The sequence below is a fragment of the Opisthocomus hoazin genome, chromosome 6 (genome assembly GCF_030867145.1).
Source record: "Opisthocomus hoazin isolate bOpiHoa1 chromosome 6, bOpiHoa1.hap1, whole genome shotgun sequence".
Lineage (NCBI taxonomy): Eukaryota > Metazoa > Chordata > Aves > Opisthocomiformes > Opisthocomidae > Opisthocomus > Opisthocomus hoazin.
Window position 1 is genome coordinate 35,434,247 of NC_134419.1, and position 16,272 is coordinate 35,450,518.

Below are 16,272 nucleotides of genomic sequence, written 5' to 3' on the forward strand. Positions count from 1 at the left end.
TTTTTATGACTGGCAATGCAAGTACTAAGGACATGCTTACTAGCTGTAGTAAGAACGTGTGATTCACTATAAAAAGTTACAGCTTTTACAGTAATTTTTGCAAAACCCAGCTGATATTATTGCTGCTGTATCGTATCAGAGTCTGCAAAGAGTAACTAAAATGTTAGGAAATAGGAGATGCAGCCCAAAAGCCCCTGAAACTCATCCGCTGTCAGTATCCAAACCGCCTCTGTAACTGGACACATCTTTCCGCTGCTGAGCACGCAGGTAGCCTACAGGCATCGGTCAGTAAAATGCGGAGCCTGATTTGTGTGTGCATGAAGCCCAAGGTACATTTTTGCCTTTAACAGTTCTTAAGGCACTCTCTCCTAGCTGATCGTGTGAAACATGAATGAGAGAAAAGACCAAGAAGGAAGCAAAAAATGCACCTTCAAATAACGTGGTAGCTGTTTCTGCAGAGGGACAAGTTTCAAATTGGTAAAGGAAGCAACGTACTGAATTCCTGAAGGCGTCTGCCTGGATGGCGGCAGCTCCTGTGGAGTACTGCCTGCTCTCTGCTCCCCTCTGCTGCTGACTTTACACCATTCCCAAAGGAAAATTTATAATATCTTCAAATTATAACTCTGTACCTTGTGGCACTTTCAGCCAGACTGTAAAAAGCAATTAAAATATAATATACAGAAGGAATGTAAACCGTCTTGATTCAGATCTTAACTAAATCTGCAATTAGAAGTTACAAACACACTTTCCCTGAAGGTACGTTATCCAATAATTGCCTTATTGCAGTTGTCAATGACTTCTCCCCTTTCTATCAGTCTTAAGTGTGGGGTTTTTGGTTTTCAAAATCTTGTCAGAGAAAAAACTTTTTGAGAAATTTTATTTCATGGGGCAGCCAACAAATTCCAATTACATGTTAATTTTTATCTAGTTCCACAAAAAGAATTTGTGAAGCCTCCCCTGGGCCAATGCGGATAACGAATTTTGTTGGGGCGACAGAGAAGAGCCGAATGCTCAGGAAGGTTCTGTCTTTTGCAGAGAGGACTGCGGATGGTAGCAGAAGACCTTTCAATCCCAGATTTCTTCTGGAGTAGTGACCAGAGCTGACTTTTTGCCAGCAATGCCTCCTTGCCCTGTATCACTTCATCACTGCCTGGTATAGACCAGGCAAGCTTGGTAGTGTCGTTGTCGCTTTGTCATCACCGTGTTTGTTCCCTCTTTCCAATGAGCCTGGCTTAACGGGAGCCAAACGATGAGGGTGGAAGTTTAGCAGTTCGCTAGGAATATCAAAATGTCCGTTCATGTTACATGAAAATCGCACCAAAGATGGTATTCGTTGTACCACAGGTTTCATCATTTGTGTGACAAATTGATCACACATGGGGCTGGCAGCTCGCGGGGCGTTTCCCTGCTTGTGCAATAATCCCAGCAAGGACATGCCTTTCCCGGAGCTGGCGTGGGAAGTAACTGGCTTGCCCTCGAGTGTTCCTTCCCTTGTGCTCTTTTTTCAAGATAAAACCTTTCACTAACTATTTTGTTTAATGGAGTATTCTTTTTTTTTTTTCCCTAAATCAACTAGTCACTATTAAGATGAATTCTTAAACAAAAAGTTACTTCGTGTAACTTTTCTCAGTACACACTCAGTGTTTCATCTCAAACTACTTGGCAATATTTCCTTTTTACAACCAAAATAAGGTCATTCTCAGGTCAGGTTACATTTCTATGGCTGAGCATCATCTCATTTCATCTTCTTATGTTGGACTTGGTGAAATTTTAGGTAATGCTGATAATAAGCTGGCAATAGAAGTTTCTGCATATTTGAGGTATCATGTAGAAGCGTACAGTGAGGAATTGGAGACATTGCTGGGGTCCCTTGGTCACCTCTGTACCCCCGCTTTTGCCTGCTGGCACACATGCCAGCCCCATGCGGCATTCACTGACCATTTGTCTGATGAGGTTTGTTTTGCTTGACTACTTCTGGAGCTTATCCTATTTTTTGGTCATTCTGCAGCAGTGGTCATGGAACCTACTTACGCTGGAGGATCTTCCCTCCAAATTGATGATTGTTCTCACATCTGAAATTAGAATGGTTGAATAAAACCAGCTGGCACAGGCTTTGATATGATTTTATTCTCGATTCAGTACACTGGATTCCAATATACGTTGAACATTTTACATCTGTTTACTGGAACGAGAAGAAGATGAGATTCTAATTGGCATGCTTGGCTGTGGCCTGCCACTGATCACAGGTCAGAGGGGTGTCTGTGCTTGGTCCAAGGTGCAGGTGATTCTCAGCAGCCTCCTGCATTCATCTCGGCTCTTCAGCTGCTGTGCCACGAGGCATTCACAAGATGAACGTTTCAAAGAGTGTTATATGCAGAGGAAAATTACGCGCTATTTTTCTTCTACCACGGTTTCTCCCATTTCTACTGTAATTTCCTTAATTCTTTATCAAATCTACGCAGACTTTAAAAAAATTTCTGGTTTTGGTGATATTGCTGTACTCCAGGGAAACAGATTCTAAGACAGCATGAGCAGTAATCCTTGCTTTACAGAAAGAAAACGCAGCGTGTGAATGGGTTTTAGCAGCACTGCAGTAATGTATTACCAATGACCTGGGAAAATTACAGGTGTAATGTAGTATATACGATCTGAGATGAGTTAGGAAACATTAATTACAGGCATTGATGCAGTAAATTAGTTTATACACTTTGCCAGCTTTGTACAAAGAGTAATTGTTCTCTGTGTATGTTGCAAAGACACAAGTTTGAAAAGTACTTGATATTTCTTGGCATTATGAATCATCTGTTTGGGGAGAAAGACTTCAATATATGCAGCATTTATTTTCTAATGATAGGAATATGTCATTTTCTGCTATTCCTCCTAGTTTTGTTTTTATTGTTGTTAGTGGTCTGAAGATCGCTATCAACATGCAGGTGCTGACATAGTACTGGAATGCACACTGTCCTCTCCGTCGATGAGCACCCGCCGCGTGGTCTCTGTTCCCACACGTATGATGGGCAGAGCCTGAAGGTTCTCCCTCTCATTGGTGCTGTCACCGTTTGCGTCCTAAGCGTTTGGAAATTTTACAGATCTCTTCTTTTTTTTTAAATTCGGCCTTATTTCAAATAAACACTTAAGCACAACTTAAGTGCTTTCCTCAGTGTTCCTCAATTTAGTTGGAAAATGTGATTGATTTATTTTCCTATACACTTTTGCCCCATTCAGATGAAAAGCAGTGTGCTATAATTTTTTTCGTAAGTCATAGGTTTAAGAGGAAATCTTTATCCTGTTATGTGGTAATTTGAAACCACTAAAGAACAGAAATGATGGACCATATTTCAGTAGACAAGCAAGTAATAAAATAAAATATAATGGCATGAGTTTTATATATTGATATTTGTTTACAAAATTTAGGGAAATTCTCTCCAAATCTCCTGTTTTCTGTATCTTTTTTTCCTTATCTGGGTTGGGAAGGAGGAGGGATCAAAATGAAACATACCAGCTTGATGAAACTTGTGAGAATAAAAATCAACTTTTTTGGCTATGTGATTGCGGTGATAAAATACCAATTATAAAATCAGATATGAAAATTTCATCTTTGGAGACTCATAATTTGCTAATGAGAAAAACTTCAAACTCATTATGGTCTTCAGATTATTCGGCCAGCACTTTCCTCTCGTTATTTCACTGAGTCCTACTCTAGCTTTGCACCATCCTGAATTACTTCTCTTGGTTCTTTATGGACTCCTGCCTTTCCTTATCTTTGGCTTTATACAGGCCAACATATATTTAAATTACTCATGTTTTACTTAAACCTTAGTTAGTTCCATTGAAATGTCCTCATCGCAGGTGTGAGAGCCAGGGTATTGATATCTGTCTGAAGTGTAATTCCTCCCAAAAATAAGAAGTGAACAGAAAATACAGGGGCATGCTTGTTGCATTAGAGGCCCGGTGAGGACCTGGGTATTTGGTAGGTGAAGACTGCACAAGCTGTGAGACTCTTGCGTGTCTCCTGGGACTGGGCTTTTCTGTAAGTCTCTAAATTAATCCAGTGGTAGTTTTTCCCGTTTTTCAGCCCCATTCATCCTACATCTCATTAGATATCCTGCAGTCTAACGTGCGAATATCCCTGCTTAGTCTTTGCACTTTTTCTTTTAACGTTGTCTATGACAGACAAATTATCATGCGTTAATTCCAGTGTAATGTGCTATCACTGTAATGTAGTCCACCGTATATTTTAAAATTCCTTCAACAGATGCATGAACTCATGATCCATCTTGCTTTTCAGTTAGAGCATATGTGGCTTGGGTATTGCTCTGTTAATCATGAGAACCCAAAAGCCTGTCTTGATTTAAGGACCCTGAGCTCTCCATTTAACTATTTTCTATCTGTCGGTCATAACATTAATGATATGATTAACACATGCAAACTACGTTAAAGTAACATTAAAGGTTCTGAACCAAACTTGGGAATGGGGGCAAATGTACACAGAAGATTATTTTTTTCTTGGCTCTTGTCTCATGGAAGATTTTCTGAGTATTGTAAATATTTTGCTGCTGGCTGTCAGGCAAGAAAAGAAAGATATCTGAAGTCCAGAAGTGATCAGTAGAATGGCATTCTTGTAACAGGTGGTTTATTACTAAGATGTGTGTGTGTAGGTTGAACTACACTTAGAAAGACCGTTTTTAGTATGACTTAAATCCAAAATCTAATTTCTCTTGTAAAGTAAAATAACGTTAAAAATAATCTGTGCAAATATGTGCACTTACAGACTTATATTCATATACGCACCGCATAATATTCCAGAATGTTTCTGTAGAAATCTTATCTGAGGCTGTAATGTATATTTATTGCATATATTTAACATTAGCATACTCATTTATGTTGTCACGGTAGAGTACAAAAGCGTGGAGGGAGGGAAATACATCACCTGCGGTTGCAGAGAATGTGCTGGTATCTTACAGAGTTTATGAATGGGCTGGCTTTGATTTGCTTGACTTTTATGCATTCTTGTATTCTGAATCAATTTTTGCAATAATATAGACAATTTAAACATTTACACGCAGTCAGTTAACTTCTCTAGGAAAATAGAGGAAAGTAAAAATGGAGACAACATTCAGAAAGAGGAGTGTGAACAGAATTTAAGCCTTTGAAGCTGTATAAATATTAAAAGAACATCTGGTGGAATTAGGTTCCTAAATATCTGTAAGAATCTAATGGATTTCTCAAAGGTGAAGGAGTAATTCGTAGTGAATCCAAATACAGAGCCGAAGTACATCGCGGGGAGAACTGAGGCCCCTTTGAAGCCAAAGGTGTAATTACACTGTCTTGGAGCTAGGGTCGCAAAACTAAGTTTTATTTCAAGGCCAGCTCTGAGAGGAGATTTCATTCTTCTAAGCTGGTGAAAGTTTTGCTATTGACTCTTTAAAAAAAAAGCGCCATGTAGCCCAAGGAGCTGCAATAAAGCAATGCTGCTGTTGTTTTGCCTACAACCGGAGCTGATGTAACGTGTTATTGCGCTGCGTTTGGCGCGGTGTGGTGTGTGCGTGCGCGTACGCAGGCTGCGGGAGAGCGCCTGCCAGCTGGGGACCCGCTAGGGCCGAACGGTTCCAGTTTGTGGGCTGAAACGGCATTCGACCATGCTCAGGCTATTGAGGCTTATAAATTCAGGGAAACACTTTTCAGAGTCATTCGCACTCCTCTGTTGTGGTGGGAATTCTTGATAAAAATGTGCCTGGTGACAGAAAAGAAAATAAAATCAGCTGTTTGAATGTGAGTGAATGATTTTAATTTTTATCCCCCTGGGTACACATAGGTGTATTCCTTTTGTTCTCAAGAGAAGCCGGTATGTTGGCACATACTGTGCCGGAGTTGTTTCTGGAGTTGACCTGAGCCTGCTGCCTCATCAGAAGATGCGCTGGTGACCTATGCTGGTTTTCATTGTGTGGGGCTGGAAGTGCTGGTATTTCAAAACCTTTTATTGTGTTGCAGTTTGAGCCACAGCACTTGCTATGCTTGCTTGTGAGTGGTTATACTCCTTTTTCTCCAGGCTAAAAGAGAACTTACTGTTATTTCTGCCGCTCATACTGTTAGTCCGTGCTCAGACAAGCACTGCCCTTTACCGTTAAAATGTTGCAGGGGGTAACGGCTTGTGCCTGTGTGGGGACTGCAATAGAGGGGCCCTGAGATGCTGCTGTGGGTGTGCTGAGGAACTGCGTGGCCTTACTGGGGAGCACGTCCTCGTGCGTACTGCTGCACTCTGACTTGCAGGCTCTCTGAAGACTTTGTCTTCTACCTCCTGCATGACTGATTAAGCTCTTTTTTGGTGTGGGGACATTTCCCGTTATTCTTCTTCCCTGTCTGGAGGGTAATGATTGGGATTATGGATTTTGTAGCAAGAACTGGAGTATTAATTCTTTCAAAACGTTTAAGCAGTTCACTTTTGATGTGAAAGAAGTGGTTAGGGCGTTTCAGAGATGCTTTACTTGTAGGTTCAGCAGAGATTCTCCTCTGAGTTTGATGCAAAGCCATGGGGCTCCTGAACCAGAATTGGTCTTTGCAGTAAACCAGCAAATGGCTCGAAAGGTTTTCCTCAGCTTATGCAGACTACACTGATATCTACCAGCTCAGCCACAGGAAGCTGTCTAGATCAGCACCCAAAAATCTTTTTATCCAGAAGTGATGACTTCATATAGCTGAAACCTTGATTTCACTGGGATTTTATTCTAAAATCTTTGCATTTGCTGTCCTCCACTTTGGGGAACTCAGTATCTTACATGGAAATTGTTGAGGAGGAGGCCATTTAAGATGGACTCTGTCATCTTGGAGGCTGCAGGCACCCCGGTACTGTGCGCCGCGTGAGCCTTGCCTTGGGGCTGGCCAGGGTCCGGGGAGCCCAGCGCCGCGTCGGGTCATTTGCTGTCTGTTGGGCACCGAGGTGGGGGGTGTTTGTAGCTGTGTAGGCAGTACACCTGCTTTTCGGGCACTGTTAAGGGTCAGGCTGGGCAGGGAAGGTGAAAGGCGAGTGGTGCTGCTCCTCGGCTGGCGCCCGGGAGCTGTCTGGGGTGTGGGGCTTCGGGTGGCTTCTCCATGTGGGGCGGAGGGCTCAGTTCGGGCTGGGTGCTGGCACGCCTGCACTTGCTGTGTTATTTTTTCGGTACACAAAGCCAGTGCTCATGGAAAAGCAGACATTCAGAAATGAAATTCCTGTCGTCATAATATAAAAAGTGAAGTGTTTGCCACATAATGGTAAAGTAATAAAGTTTCTAACTGAAACAAGGTCTGCTTAGATTTTACTTTAGAGGTAACTCTGTGTTGGGGGAAGGGGTTAGGGTAATCAATTATTGTAATTTTAGTCTCTTATAATAATTATCTGATACCTGTTATTTTATTAGGTTTGAAAAAAAACCCAACAGATTTAACTGGTGTTTTGTGTGCTTTTGTGTGTAGCGTTTGGTTAAACTTTGGCTAAACTGCAAATTATTCAGGGCTCTGGTCTGCAGTTGTGCAGGAAGCATTGTACAACCTGTAGTTACAAGACAGAGCATGTTAATGGAGCTCTAACCATGCATAAATACAATTAAACTTTTGCTGAATTCAGGTTATACGAGTGGCTGCCATGCTGATTTAGTATCCAAGAGAAAGAAGAATTGGTTTCCTTCCTAAAAGGGACTGTAAATCTCGTGATCTATGCAAAAGTCCTTACGAATAGCTTTTCCTCGCAGCGTGTCTAAAGATCAACAAACCTGGGCTTGGCAGCAACAATGGGGAAAACTGCAATCCATATTTAAAAGGTTTTCTTTCCTTTCTCCAATTCTGTGACTTGGAGGCAAACGGGGTGTTCAACCTTGAAGATGCTGACAGGGGAAGATGTTGGAGGACAGGAGGTAGTGGTCCCCAGCAGCGGTGCTTCAGGGGTGCAAATGATTTAATGACAATAAACCCTCCGAGTCTTTTTGGGACATCACAAGTGCAAGCAGCAGCTATTGCCCAAAGGCCTTGGTCTTTTTGGTTCCAATTTGGATGAGCAAAGTAAAGTGATCAGCAATTTGTCCTCTAAGAGTTTTATTTTAAAAAAAAAAAAAAAAAAAGTAACTGTCTCTTCTCTCTCTAATTAGGTCAGCCTTGCCTGGCCCTGCCAGTGAAGAAATGGGGGAGGAGGTGCTGCAGGCATGGGAGCAGGATTCATCATCCAGCTCTACTTTTATTTGGAAATTAATTTTCTCTGAGTCATTTTGCCCATGACAGTAACTGCGAAGCGATCTCCCCGTCTTTATCTCGACCCCCATGCTTTTCCATTTTATTTGCTGCCTTCGTCTTGGTGAGGAGGAGGGCTGAGCGCAGCTGGGTGGGGGTCTGGCAGCCACCCAAGGTAAGCCCACCACAACACGTTGTCCTGACCTCTCTTCTGTCTTTACTGACCTTCACCTGGACCGAAGGAGGGGACAATAATGTCCATCAGGCGGCTCAGCAAAGAAAGTCCAGTGGTCATCTTGTTTGTGACATTGTGAGGGACGAAGAGAGAAAAAGGGAGTGTAAGTGTCGTATTCTGTAATGACTTGAAGACTTCTGTCATCATGCATTTATCCCTCTCCTGGGAAAACAAGATGGCAAATTTAGTCCACAGTCTTGCAGACTGCAGTAATATCTTTTATCCTTGGTAGCCCCTATTTATAGCCTGCACCTGTGTGAGCTAAGTCTTTCCTATCTACAGACTGCTAGAGTTTCTCAGACAATTAGAACAGTCCTGCTGACTCGGAGTTAACTCTGTAGTGACAGAAGGCAAACCTGCTAGAAAGAAGCACCAGTCAAATAGCTTACTCTGCTTGGGCAGTAATTAGAAATATTTCTGTGAATAATGAGATTCTCTGAAAAGCTAATAAGAAATGTTAGCTGGTGGGGGAATTTTCAATGTGGTGTACCAGCAGAAGAATTTTGTCACCTATTCAGCACCCAGAACCGGTTCTGGTTTTCAACAGATTTTAGTTCCTATTAAATCCCTAGAAAAGAGCTCATCACCCAGCAGCTGTCAATCCAGTATTTATAGCCAGATTTTTAGAAGAGCCCAGTATTCGGTGTAGTCAGATATCTTGACAGAGTCGCTTTGCAGCCTAAATGGGAGCTGTGGTAACACAGAACAGTTGTATTTGCCAGTAGCAGTCAGACCGTTGCCAGGATATTCATTCTAGAGGGAGCTCACATTCAAGACAGAGCACATCAGCGACATAATCTGCCTTGTAAGGGGAAGAGTACTGCCAGTTACTCCACCTCATTCTTGAGGTTGTTGGGAAACTTTACACTGATGTAACGCCACACAAATCAATGATTTTGAAATAAAGATGTGGAACCTCAAACAGTGAAAAAATCAAACCTCAGCTGCGGTGTGAGCAGGTTGGGTCTACAGCTCCTTGATAGAAACCCTTTATTTGCTAAGGCCATTTTGGTATTAATCCAGGTATTAATCACTCATGTTTTCCTCTCGGAGCTTCTCAGAGATGGACTCATAGTCCCAGAAGTACGTGGCATACACTTGGGAACCTTGGTCAGATAGTTTTCCTGCACTATAAAACTTTCCATTCTTTTTTCTGCAAGGCGTATGAAATTTACCCCAGGAGTTGTTCTGAAAGGCGTGTGAAATTTACCCCAGGAGTTGTTCATAAAGCCTTTGTTAAGCAGTGTGCAGTTACTAACGTGAACATGATGGGTGTCTCTTCAAAACGGACATACGTTGCAGTCCCTGCTTAGCCTCAGAGCTGTACCAACAGCGGTGTCTTCCTTGGGAGCCAGGGAACCGGACTGTCACAGCTGTGATCTCCTGCTTGGAGCCCTGCTTGGTGTCTCGCCTGCCATCTTTTGGGAGGAAGGGGAGAAAATTCTTCCCTAGCTAGGCAGCCGCCATTTATTTTGTTATTCCTCTCTAAAGAGCATCAGAACTGTTATCAGTCCTAAGTAGTAAGATTGTGGGTTAAAAAGACACTTGTTGCTGTCCGTGTGAATGCTGTAGATGTCTAACTGCATTGCATCGAAAGAGGGTAAAAATTTTCAGGGGAGTATCTGGAAGTGAAGAATATAGTTTAAGATGGCCCTTCTGAAAAGAGCATCTAGTAAAGCCATTCTGGAGTACAAAATCTGCTCTGTGGAAGGCAAACATGGCCCCGAACAAACCTCTTGGATCCCAGTGCCACCAAATGCGCAGAAGATCTGTTCAAGACTCAAACTTTGCACTTGACTCACCAAGATACCCCAAACTTACCTGTAGATCAAAAGCTGCTGAACTGTGGAGTCAACACAGCACCACATTCTATAATGAACAGAAAATCTTAGAAGGTGTAGGTGGAATAGGGGAGATAATGATAGAAAAAATTACTGGAACTTCAATTTATGTGCTTTTCACTGAATAAAAATACAGTATGAGGGAGACTAGCCTTATTCTCGTTCAATGGATTCAGTCAAAAAATATAAAAAAGGTTCCTTTATATTAAAAATAATGAAAACATTCCAGCCTGAAAGCATGGAGAAAATACAGAATTGTTACCTTGGGTTCTCTGAGTCTTAAAGTCTAAAATGTTCTCTTTTTCTTTTATTTCACTAGTCCTGATGAACAAAAATCCTCCACTGCTGTCTTGGTAAGTTGTTCTGAAAGAGTAGGCTGCAGCTCTGCTCTCCTGTCAGTCATCGAGGATCAGTAATACAGCGATACGAGAGAGGCAAAATATATTGTGCTGCTCGTCTCGAATAAGGTTTTTTTTGTTCGTACACACATGATTGCAAATTCTGGAAATTTCTCTCGTGAAACTAAGTCAGATAAACACTGCAGACCCAAATTCTACCTCCTCCATTAGTACTGATAAGATCATATTAATAGAATGAGGTTCTGTTGCATTTTTCATCCTTTAGACATGATTTATGAGGAAATTACCATCGTCTGTCATTCGGAATGTTTCTAGAAGGCACAGTAATCGCGTCTGTCAGGTGCTGTACTGCTGCCTCTCGGACAGGCGCATCACGTATGTGTTTTCTGACACTCTGAAGATGACAGCAGATTTGTGTCCTTTTTAGGACTAACTACATAACTATAAACAATCATTAAATGTATGGAAAAACATACTTTTGCTGAGAAATTTTGCTTGGATTGTAACAGTTAACTTATAATATTAGGCAGGGCAATAATATTACAACCACAGAAAAAAACTGTTAATTTTTTCCAGGGTACTACATAAAAGGCAAAATCTGATTACAAAACCGTATGTGTTGTATTATATTCTGTCGATAATAATCTTTAATTTCTTGCATCTTAAGAAAGAAAATAAATTTTTTTTCACTTACACCATTTACTCAAGAATTTCAAAGGAAATGATTGCAGTTGGGTGGCAAAATCTCCTAGATTCCTTTAAAAGACCACAATTTGATTGTGGACTTTGTGGCTACTCAGCTTCAGTAAGAAGGTGCCAAAAGCAACAGGAGGTGGAAGTGCTCAGTCTCTCGACGGAGAACTTCATCTCGTTCCGAGTAGAGTCTGAAGGCTGCTGAAGTTAATTGAATGATCTGATCCTGCTGTTTTCAGTGGGAATTGAGTTAGGCTCTAGGAGATCCAAAATGGTGTGGCGGCATTTAGCCATGACATTCTCATTAACGATGATAGGAACTGAACTGTCATAACCCTGTCTAACGTGGACCACTTGCCCTTTTCCATATTAAGATTGACTTTGTAATGAAGGGATTTACATACTTTTTCACTGCATAAACCTCAATTCTGATTGGCATCCCAATATTGAAAAAGAAATGCTAGAGAATTTGCAAGCATCCGCTTTGGTTTGGTAAAATATTTAAGGAGAAATCCCAAGTCTGGACCTGCTCATCAGACTGTTTTGCTTGCTTGTTTGCCGAACCTGATGGAGTAGAGAGCTTTGCCAGGGCCGTGTCCCTGTGTGAGCACTGGGGTGGAGTGTGTTCTCGTCGGGCTTGGAGCTTGGCGTGCTTGATGTCAGAGCTGCCGCAGGACTGTGGGCACTGCCGGGGCCGCGCTGATGGCGGCTCTCTGCTCGCGCCCGTCGTGCTGCCGCTTGGAAATGTATTTAGGGAGAACTGTCTGTCTGTCTGTTGTGTTCCTGTCGGTTTTTTTCTTCCATGTACAACATGCATACATTTGTGTCCATAAAGATATGTGTGAAATTAAGCTGACTGAAAAAAAAACTAGTAATTTTTTGTGATGATAGTTTTTGTCACGCTTTTTTGTTTGATTTGTTTTTTTACCGTAAAAGTACTTAGATAACAATTTCAACTTAAATGACTTCTTGCTTTCACCCAGCATGGTTCTAAAGCAAATGGACTGCTTTATTTTCTCAAGTCTGCTAAAATTAGACCTGTACTTGAACACGATTCATTTCCTAAGAAGCTTTGTGGAGGTTATAGCGTTATAGCTAAAGCTGAGCACCATTGGAAATATCAGTTTCATTGCCATGTGCTAGATTACTGTGCAGCTCACAGGTCTGTCAGCCTGGAAAACAATTCCAGTTTCTTTTGGAGTTGCTTCCCAGGGGCTCAAACACACAAAAATAACAAAACAAAGCAAAAAACCAAAATGAAACCTCAAACCGCTTCCTCTCCTCACTCTTCTTCAAACAAGTTCATGGGAGGAAAGGAACCAAACCGAGACTTGTGTAGCCTTTCCGTTTTCTGTGAAACATCTCTACCATGAGACAATCCCAGCTGGATATTGAGTCCTAAAGCTGTTAAATGTGATGGTGCAAATACAAATTGATCATAAGGAAAACTGCATTTTCAGAACTTTGCGGAGAACAATCTGGGACTTGGTTGGGTTGAGTCCAACTCTGTAACACTTCTCTAAAGCAAAGGTAAATTCACCACATATCTGTTCTGTATCCTATATTTGTAGATTGTTTGTACACCATGATGTAATCTGAGCCTAAACACTTTCTAATTATTTTATCTGGACATTTTTTTTGTCCTTGTAGAAAATACTTGGGTTTTATTAAAAAAACAACACCCAACAACAGTAAAAAACCCTCAAACCCAGAAGCTGATAGAAAGATATCTTGGTGTTTGATTCAAAAATGTTGTTTTGAGGGCAAAGAGTTTTTTCCATGAACAAATCTGAACATTTCTGCATAAGGGTGACATTTTGCATGTGATAGGTGTCTAGTCACCTTAATTTAAAATAGACGACATTAACAGATGAGTTCTCAAATTACAGTTAAATTAACACTAGTTTTGGAAGTGTCAGCTTAATCAATGAGTGAAAAATAGTGAAGAGAAAATACCATGTTTTTTGTAAAAAGCTGAACTAAAAATACAATCACTTTTCTGGATGCTTGCTGATAAAAACAAGGCAGCTGACACTACAGATTAATTGTAAGCTTGTATTTCAGGCTGTGTAATGTTGAACCTTCCTGAGAAGCCTATGAAATAATGTTTATTTATCTTAGGATTATTGATTTGATAGAAATAACTAGAAAAAGGGTAAACACAGAAAAATTGGGTGATAGAAAGTTGCATGGTTTTTCCTTAACAAGGTCTTAAAGAATTTCCTTTCCACCCTCCGGTCCCTAGGAAACTCAGGACTGTGAGAAAAATGGGGTCACTCAGGAAAAGCTTGGCCTTCCTTCTAGCTGTGGTGCTGTGCGTGTTAAAGCTGCTGGACAGTGTGATGTCCCACGGCTCAGCGAGAGCCCGGACGCCACCTCCTCTCTGTTCAGTGGCCACAGGCTGAAGGAGGGGCTGTCTGGGGCAAGTGGGCTGTCCTAGGTGTGTCTTCGTGGACAGTCACCAACCGCTATCTTCGTAGATTCCAGAAACATTATCACTTTTTGTGTTTGAAAGTGCCTGTAGTAAACATTAATAGAAGTTATTGAGGAATTAAACAAACTGGGTGTTAAATTACACCTGCATCCATTTTTGTGCAACTGTGGCATCTAATTGCTGTAATGTTTTTGTGATCAAGTGACACTCAATGGCAATATATTTTTACAGCTCTTCAGAGAGCTTTTTGCATGCCTACACAGTACTCTCCATTTCATTGTCTGAGCTCTTAATTCACTGTTCAGGCAATCATGCTGGACTCCTCTAAAAAAAGAGTCCAGATTTTGTACCAAGTTAAAGGTTAGTTCTCTTATACATCAGAAATCATTTTTCTGCATACAGCATTCTCATTTCATGATCTTAAAAAGTAAGGGAGGATGATTTCTTGGGAAAAAAAGTGATGAAATATTTCATTGATTAATATTTTGTAATTGCTTCAAAAACCAAAATCGTAAAATTAATGAAGACAGTAAGAGAAGCATAAACTAGGGCATATGAAATGCTAACTGGAATTATCAGGACTAAGAAGGAGCTTGAAGAAGTAACCAAAAACTTTAAAGCCAATATTAAGAAATTACTTCCATTTAACAGGCCTATTACGGCCTGAAAGTGACATGTGAAACAACTTCATGGGAGGGTGCAGCTACAGTGAAGAGACCACTGGTGACTGTGACAAACCTGCAGAGCCACGGGGTGGTCTGAGAGCTGCTCTCACGAGGTTGGTGATCTGAGCAGCATCCACGTGGAGAAGGGAGCATCAGGGTGATGTCCCTTTTATTTCACTGAAGGTGTGTTGTTCACAGGAGATAATGGGACTGTAATTGATGATACTGGAATAACTGATGGTGAGGTCACTTCTATTTAATAACTGAATTTTGGTGTAGGGCAGAGATTTTTGCTAATAAGGTTGTGTATTGGCTTTTACCTTCATTAACGTTGAAGTAGTCTTACCCCTGCCTACCTTTTCTTTCTGCTTCTTATCATTTCATGGGACTAGTCTGCTTTTCAAACCTGCCTCGGATATTAATGACATACTGCAGTTACCAAATTCCCGTTTTCTCAGGGGTTGCCTGATGAGATGAGAAGTAGGGGGGGGGAAGACCCTTCAAGCAGGTCCGGCAGTAGGTGCTGGGGATGGGGTGTTGGTACTTCAGAGGCTGTTGCGTATCACAGGCGAGAGTCACAGCAGCAGCTGAATCCTCCCCGTTATCAAATTAATAAAAACCATAAACAATACATCTGTAACAGACTTGAAGATTTTTTTTTTTTGAGACAGCGAAAAATCTGTTGCAGTGTGATAATTCTTTACGTTGTTTGACTGGCTTGGACCTAAAAACCAGTGATGATGATTTCACGGGCTGCCGTATAATCTGTTCCAGTATTTCAGTTGTCACTGTTAGAAAGTGTTCCCAGTGATCCAACCTCGACATCCCTTTCTGCATTTCAAGCCCTGCAGCACTGTGAATTCCTTTTCTTTTGTTAGTTGTCTTTTAGGTATTTGAGGACTGGTATAATTTTATGGCATATCCCTTAGTCTTCTCACTTCTAGACTAAAGAATTCCCGTACCTACGGCCCTTCTTTTAGGTGCTGACAGATCTTCATATCCATAGCAGTGAAAAAGGTAGGACTTTCCAACTGTCTCTTTGGAGCACAAATTTCACTGCCTGCCATAGATTAAAGTTTCTAATTCAGTCAGTGCTTTTGACACCTGCCTATAAAAAGGCCTGCTTGGTTCTTAAGCCATCGATTCAACCTGTGACACTTCCTGCACATTGATTCATAGACTCCATTAAGAGGGTTTTACAGGAATGTTTTCACGACACATGGGAGAGAAATCTCCAGATGAATGATTTATAAAGGGCTGTTGTAAATAAATGGCAATGAAACCTTCAATGTGGGCTTTTAAGGAAGATCTAATTATGATTTGTACAATTGCTGATAAATAATGGTAGGAGTTAGAGCCCTGAATATTAGCTTCTTGGACAATACCAGCCTTTGCATATTTATGTTTAAGTCCCCTGGTTTTCAGATTGCTGTCCGTAGACCCATAGTGACGGGGAATATAGATTATATATATGTATTTTGTGCTCATGTATTGTATCTGTGTCATATATGTGTAGTGTAGCATATTTTGTTAAAGTATTGTTTCTGAGTGCTTATTTGGTAGCAAGAGGAAAGCAAGTACCAGAGCATGTCATTGTCACTAGGAATGCATATTAAGAATTTCAGAAAAGAAGCCTGATTCTCCCTTACTGCATAAATCTTCACTGTTGTTTCTGTGCAACTGAGCATCCAATGCCACAGAGGAAAATGAATCCATTAATATCAGCCTGATTGATCTAATGAACTCTGTTTATAGTGTGTTTCGTGTTTTGAGTGGTGGTTGAACCTTACAGCCCTTGCTTCCTCCCAATGTCTTTGTCATTCCTTCTGCGTTATGATCCTAAGAGTAG